Source organism: Equus caballus, chromosome 28, assembly GCF_041296265.1.
Source record: "Equus caballus isolate H_3958 breed thoroughbred chromosome 28, TB-T2T, whole genome shotgun sequence".
Classification (NCBI taxonomy): domain Eukaryota; kingdom Metazoa; phylum Chordata; class Mammalia; order Perissodactyla; family Equidae; genus Equus; species Equus caballus.
The window spans coordinates 26,723,044-26,730,234 of record NC_091711.1 but is presented as its reverse complement, the minus strand read 5'-3'; the positions used below and the strand labels follow the sequence as shown (position 1 = coordinate 26,730,234).

General features: G+C 44.6%; 1 protein-coding gene across 11 annotated transcripts in view; it reads left to right on the top strand.

Annotated features, from left to right (window-relative positions):
* Positions 1-3,580: 3,580 nt before the first annotated feature.
* Positions 3,581-7,191, top strand: part of CDK17 (cyclin dependent kinase 17) — a 108,755-nt gene continuing 105,144 nt past the window's right edge. For 5 of the 11 annotated variants that reach the window (XR_002804526.2, XR_002804524.2, XR_002804525.2 and 2 more), the window contains exon 1: positions 3,594-4,246. The gene's annotated coding sequence lies outside the window, so the exon portion shown is untranslated. Of the gene's footprint in view, positions 4,247-4,497; positions 4,625-5,626; positions 5,761-7,191 lie in introns of those variants that run through there. The other 6 variants (XM_070254523.1, XM_070254525.1, XM_023631144.2 and 3 more) reach the window with 5 other exon arrangements.

The following is a 7,191-nucleotide window of genomic DNA, read 5'->3' as shown; positions in this document are numbered from 1 at the left end:
CACCTACAGTTTCATTTTTACCAAATGTAATATTATTTTGCTTGAGTGGTATTAGGGGGAAGATAGTTGATCGCTGCCCTTAGCTGGATTTGCTTCACTCTTGCAAAAAAAAAAAAAAAAAAAAAAAGATTTATTATACAGTTCAGCCTAGCAAAATAGGGAACAGAGCCAGACAAAAAGCATTTTTCCAATTTGGTAAGTTAATTAATTTCTTTGAGAATTTTTTACAATTGTTAGCAATTTGAAATGATTCAAAAATTCAGACGTGGAAAATCGTTTTGTAAATAGATAACGCTATGTATTGATGATGTATAGAGCAGTGGCTCTCAGACTTCATTGTGCAGCAGACTCCTAGGGGACTTGTTAAAACAGTTTGCTGGGCTCCGTCCCAGAGTTTGATTTAGTTAGTCTAGGGTAGGACTTGAGTATTTTCATGTCTTAGAAATTCCCAGGGGATGTTGCTGCTGCTGGTTCAGGGACCATCGTTTGAGAAGCACTGATGTAGAGCAACTGAAAATCAGCTCAAGTGTCTCTTTTCCATATCTTATCTGAATATGTTTCACATTTGTTTCCCAGGCTATGTCACACTCAAAGTGTGGATCACAGCAAAGACTTTCCTGCTCCATCTCCTTCTCTCTCTGTCCAAAGTTCAGTGACCTTCAAATTCTCCCTTTCAAGGGCCCCCTTTCCCAAGGCTGAAGAGTAAATGCCTGATGCTCCAAGAGAGCAGTTTCCCAGCGGTGCCCGTCAACACACATGAGTTCTCAGAATTTTCATATATATCCTATGATAAAGCAATTCTGTGGTTAAAACATGTTGGGAGGCACTGGTTTAATCGGAAAGAAAATTACTTTTAAATCTCAGAACATCTGAGAGCTTTTTATATGTAAATGTGCATTGTGAATTTCCAAAAGGGAGATAAAGTATGTGGCATTTCCCAAGTGGATTCGATCTTGGAATTCTTCCTCAACCCCTCTCTCTCCCCAACCAAGCGCTAGGGAATATCTATTCACCACAGTTTGGGAAATGCTCTAAGTAATTTTAGAATTTAACTTTATTTTATAAGGTTAAAAAAAAGTCTATATTACAAGCTAGGAAAAAGGCCAACCGACATGCCAAAAACATGATTATGAATTTCAGATCAATTTAGAACAGTAACTAGACAAATGAACTCACTCATTATTTTGACTGTATGTGACTTTTTCGTTTTTTTATTGTGATAAGAACAGATAACATGAGATCTATCCTGTTAACAAACTTTTAAGTGTACAGTACCGTATTGTTAACTACAGGCACAATGTTGTACAGCAGATCTCCAGAACTAGTCATCCGGCATTACAGCAACTCCCAATTTTCCCTACCCTCCAGCTCCTGGTAATCACCCTTCTACTTTCTGCTTCTGAGTTTGACTACTTGGGAAACTTCATATAAGTGGAATCATCATGCAGTATTTGTCCCTCTACGATTGGCTTATTTCACTTAGCATAATGTTCTCAAGTTTCATCCGTATTGTCACACCACTCCCTTCTTTTTTATGGCTGAATAATATTCCACTGTATGTATATAACACATTTGATTTTTCATGTGACTTTTTCTTGATCAAATAATTTACTGAGTGATATAAAAAAAGAACCCAATGGCTTCTAGCCTCTGCTGATCGTCAGGCCTTTCCTGAGCTCACCACCTAAAATATCACTGTTCTTCTCCTGCAATTTCTTTTCCATTACTGTTTCATTTCTTGATTATATTTCTCATGATTGTAAGTTATTAATTCCTTAAGTGATTTATATATTTATTGTTTATTTCTACCACTAGAAAACAGTTCCATGAGGGCAATACCTTATCTGTCTTGTTCGCTTCTATATCTTTAGTGTCTAGAACAGTGCCAGGCACATCCTGTGCGGTCAGTAAATATTTTTTGATGGAAAGATCAATAAAATCATCATCTCAGCTCTAACCATGAAATCTTATTATAGTAACAAAACATGTAGCAAGAGGAAAGGGGGCTCTTTAGCAGCTTTAGATGAGGCAGTTAGAACAACCTTTTGATTTCTAATGGTGTAATCCCAAACTAATGACATGACAGGGAAATTATTGATGTGAAACTCAGGATGCCACTTTGTAGACTTTCTTCTATCATGATTTTTGATTTTTACTAGGGGACCAAAAAAAGGCATAGAATTATTTTTTAAATAAGGCAATTATGTGAAAAATGCTTGGCATACAAGAAGGCCTTAAATAAATATCAATTTCTCTCTCTCTCTAACTTTAAAAGACCTCTGAAGACGATGCTACTGCTTGCTATATTATGAAGTTCTTTGATTTGTACAAATCTAAAAAGCATCCTTCACAGTGCTTTTTTAAAAAGCATACTTGTTCTAAAGGAAAGCTTGTGTTATATATTTGCATTCTTGTATAACAAGCAAGTGTTAAATATGCATAGAGCATAAATGCTGCTAATTTATGGATCCTGGTAATTTTAGAGTCTTGGGAGAAGTCTGATTGAAATGTATGATTCTTGGATATTACAGTAGATACATTCAACTTTGCCAAACAAAATAAGAAGTCAGTCGGCATTATTTTTAGGAGGAAAGGATTCATCCAGGAATCCAAAGAGAAAATTGTCAGAAGTCTTTAGGACATAAATGATTTGAAATTGCATTAAGAATTTATGAAGTCTATTTCCGGGTATTAAAATGGAAAAATATTTATATCTCACTTCACCAGGCCTTTTATGTGGTTTACAGTTTTTTTCTTGTTTCGGTTGTCTACATCCGGTCCCCATTCTTTTCTTTTCAATCCTCTCATTATCTCGCTCTAGGCCTCTGGGCTTGTTTTTATTTTATGCTTTTATCCTTATTAGTGGAAAAAAGTGGGTCAGTATTACTTGTCTTCACTTTCACTCTGCTGTTCATTCCTGACCTAGCTTTTAGCCTCTGGAAAAGAAGAAGGTAAAAACATTTACAGAAACTGGGCCAACCTCTGGGAGGCCCCCCGCCTCCGAGAAAACAAAACCTAGCCGGCCGCAACAGCCGTTCCTCTCTGTTCTCGCAGCACCTATTTCTCTCCTCATAAAGCTCAGATTTTTATTCTACATAATTGTTTACTGAATATGTTTCATCCCAGCCAGACCGTGAGTCCTTTGAGGACGTGGTACATTGCCAAGAATATAATATAAAAAAATGTGGTTTAAATGAATAAATGCTATGTGTGCGAATGACTTCTGCACTAGTACCACCCACCCACACACAATAAAGGAGAAAAGTTGCAGCAATCGATCTGCTTACGTGTTGGTCATTGGACATCCACTCTCCAGAAAACCAGTAGAGAACTGTGGCCTTGATATCTTAATTATATAATTACTTGGATAATTAAAGCAGGAGTTTTTCTTTGGGGACTAGGAGGAAGAGGAAGGGGCTGAATGACTCAGGGAATTTCTTCTCCAGTGCTAACCTTCTCTCTCCCGTGGGGTCTCGTCACCCCGCCACTCCCCTCCAGCTGCTGCAGAAGCCTGGCAGGGGAGACCGAGGCCCCCACCTCGGGGCGGGGGGTTTCCCGGGGATACCCCGCCCCGCCCTCTAGGCCCCGCCCCCGGCCAGCCGGCCCCGCCCCCCACCGCCGCCGCCAGCAGGGGTCGCGCTGCCCCCAGCGAGCGGCTCCGGCGGGGGTGGGGGAAGCTCCCGCGGCCGGTCGCCTTTCTCGATCGCCGCTGGTTGGATGGTTTCAATAGAAGTCTTTTTTCTCTCGCGCTCGCTCTCCTCCGGGGAACAGGCGGAGGCGTCAATCCGCAGCCGCCGAGTGAGAAAGAGACGCACACGCAGCGAGCGAAAGCGGCCCGCGCCGTCTCCTCAGCGCCTCGCCGTGCAGCCCCGGGGAGGAAGGAGCCCGGGTCCGGCCGGCCGCCTCAGCCGGGCGTCGGCGCCTGCCTGCCCGCCTGGCTCCCGCCCCGGCCCCTCCAAGGGGATTAGCGGGCTGCCCGCGAGGCTCGGCGGCCCGGGAGCCATGTTGTCCGGGGGGCTAGGCAACGCGTGAGGGACCCGCGGCCCCTCCCGGAGGCTTCAACCCTCGGCGAGAGCCGGAAGGCGGCGGCGGCGGCGGAGGCCTGCGCCTCGGAGGCGCCTCGGGTCTGCCAGCCGCTGGGACCTGGACCTGCATCCGGTCGCCGCGGGCGTCCGCGGAGCCGCTTTCCCTCGGCGCCTCGCTCGCCTCGCCCGCCTCGCCGCGGGACGCAGCCCCGCACTTGCTGGTGAGTTGGCGGCGGGCGGCCGCGCGGGGCTTTCCCGGCTGCCGGGCCGCCCTGGGCGGCGAGAGGCCGGGGGGCGCTTGGCACGGAGGGCCGGGCCGGGCGGCGGGTGCGGGGGGCGCGGGCCCGGCCGGGAAGTTGCGAGAGGGCGGCGCGGCGCAGGGGGCTCGGGGGCGCGTGTCGCCCTCGGGGCCAGCGCGGACCCCGGGCGGCCGAGGCATTTCCGGGGGTGGGGTGGGGTGTGGGTGCCGGACGGGCTTCTGCGCTGGTGGCGCCTCCAGCTGCCGCCTCCGGTGCTGGCTCCCGCTTCGGTCTCCGGAGGAGCCCGGTCTCCCCACGGGGCCGAGGAGGGGAAGAGGCAGAATCCCCCGGGACACAAAGGTCCCCGCGGCGGGGGTGGAGCTGCAGGCGCGGCGGCGCAGCCCCGAGGGAAAGCAGGGGCGCGGGTCTGCGGGAGGTGGGCGCGGAGGCGGCGGCCGCGGCGCCTGCAGCTCCTTGGGGACGCGGGGGTGTGAGTGGGTGGGGAGCCGCGGAGGAGGGGAGCCCTCGCGTGGGGAGCCGGCCGAGACAAAGATCAGGGCAGCCTCCCGCTGACCGGTCACACCCCTGCGTGTCGGTCAACGAGCAGAGGTGGAGGGAATGTGGGAAACTCAAAAGAACTGATGGGGAGGGGGACGTGGGGGTCTGCCAAGTATTGTCGTCTGGGTCGCGGTTGCTTTTCTCAGCGTTTTTGGGCCCGACGCTTTTGCTCCCCAACTCAGCTGGATAGCTCCAGATTCCCTCCCTCCCATCACCCCCTCACTGCCACATTGACTCTCCTGTGGTTTTCCCCTCCTTCTCCCCCTACTTTTCACCCACTCCTTTTCGGGTAAGCAGTGTTTTGCCTTCAGCTTGGGGAACGTTTGCTAATGACAGGATGCCTGAGCTTGTTCTGACCCTGAACTGCCTTGAACTCCTCTCTCTTCCTCCCACCCTTTCCTTTCTGGGATCTTATAATGTCACATGGCCGTTAACAATTAGCTTTTCTTCTGCAAAAATGGCAAAAGCGTTTAGCTGAAATCCGTGGCGCTCCTCCTTTATATTAATAAGTCCATCAGAGACACGTCGTTGCTCATGGGGTATCACCTCTTTACTTAGCCGAGTTAATTTTCTAGATGCAAAAGTGGCACGTTTTGTTTTGAGTCTTGGCTATTCGTAGGGTCAGCAAAGTGTGTTCCCGGCAGCCAGACCTTCTGTCACTTATCAGGAAGCGCTTGACTTAAAGAGAGACAATTCTTTCCTCAAACTTGGCTGATTCTTTCTTGAGTCTTTGTTGAAGGATTTCTTTTAAAAGGCGCTTGTGTAAGAAGGTCAAAGTAACAAATCTGAGTTACTGTATTTTAGGCTTGTTTTGTTAACCATTGGACAGAAGAAAATGAATGGGATTTTGAGACCTTTGCTGCCTTGAGTAGACGAAATCCTCACTGGAAGCTAGAAATAAGGTTCAACCAAATTTTAAGAAAAAATTTTTGCTAATGGTAATATCATCAGTTTTGTTTTGTGCTCATATGAGACTAAGTAGTTGGCTTATTTATTAAATGTTGGGATGTTGCTTTGTTAATGAAGTCACTGCAGTCTTTGTATTTCTAACACCTGCATACTTCCATAAACAACCGGTTGGAACAAAAGAAAATGTGGCTATATTTAAGGAATATTCTTTTTTTTAATGAGAGAAAGTATTGAATATAAAAAGTGTTATTCTTTTATCTGATAAACTCTAATAGGCCAGAAACACTCAGTTTGAATGCTGGGCGTCAAAGAAAATAGCTGGCTTTTTGAATTTAAGCTGTTTTAAAATTACTATGCAAATAGGGTTTATTGATTTTTCCCCACAGAAATAGAAACACATTGAAATATGAATGGAAAGAAAATAAAAGTAAAGCCTTTTCACATAGAGACTTTACTGTTGATATCATTGTAAGAACAGTCATATTTTGCTGCTTGCTGCCATTAAAATGTTGACACTATAAATTGTGAAAAAGGATTTCAGTTTAGGGACCAATCTCTGAATTATGAGACTCCTTATGCTACTCTTACCACTTAACACATATTTTAGATGTCTTTGTGAAGTTAACTAGTTATGTCATTAATAATCAATGTTTTATGTAACATTTATCAAAAGGCTTTATGGGGGATACATTGGGGTTTTTTTACAGCATATTTATTAGTGTCTAATTAGATAATCAAAGTTTAATTCTCACTGGAAGGAAATCTATCAAAAAGTTAACAGATTTCTGGGTGGTGGGATTTATGGGTGAATAAAAATACAATTCTGTATTTTTAAAATTTTCACATTACTTTTGCAATCAGAAAAAAGTATATGAAACTTTGAAGTCTTGTGACTATCCTGATTTGCCTATTACTAAAAGAAGCTTCTATGAAATATGTAATTTATTATCATCCTTGGATTCAGGCCCAGTTAAGTAACTGTTAGTGTTAGGTATTTGAAATAGTGCAGCCTGCTAAATGTACTTTTGTTATCTAAAGGAAAAAAGAGATGTGTGTATATAAATACACACACACTAAGGAAAGATGAAATTGGAGAAATTGATTCAGTGTATGGTTGGGATCCAATGTATGGTAGCTTTGTTCACCAGTAGTCTTGTTCTAAGTTGTCACTGGCTTTACAATAAAAAGAAAAATTAAATTTTATTTGCTCTGTAGCACAGAACAGCTGTGTTGACTAAGCAGATTTTAATGTATATATTTGTTACTATAGTAAGTTTTGAAATATTGATTCAGTCCTACCATTATGGTGTAAGGAGATGACATATAAAATAATTTTCTTTACTATGTCAAAGCTTTTGTTTTTTCTCTTATTTTCAGCAATATTTTCCACCTTCCCCTTATTGGTGAAATAGTACTAACTGGAAAACTGCAAATATTTTATTGTGAACAATGGACGCTAT